Below are 241 nucleotides of genomic sequence, written 5' to 3' on the forward strand. Positions count from 1 at the left end.
AAAAAAACAAAAAAAAAAAGTTGATTGACGTTTAACAAAACAGAGTCATTATTGTTTATTAAAACATCACAGTTATATAGAACATCACAGATCTCATAAGCAACGCAGAGATGATGAATGATTAGACAGACCCTCCCAGCATGTTGCTAAGTTTATATTCAGAGACAAAGATATACTTTTGGTTTCATGGAGCTATCTAAGATATGATGTTATTTGCGGCTAGTCTCGCATATAGCCAGAT

This window comes from Sinocyclocheilus rhinocerous, unplaced genomic scaffold (genome assembly GCF_001515625.1).
Source record: "Sinocyclocheilus rhinocerous isolate Xijiao unplaced genomic scaffold, SAMN03320098_v1.1 scaffold2663, whole genome shotgun sequence".
NCBI classification, from domain to species: Eukaryota; Metazoa; Chordata; class Actinopteri; order Cypriniformes; family Cyprinidae; genus Sinocyclocheilus; species Sinocyclocheilus rhinocerous.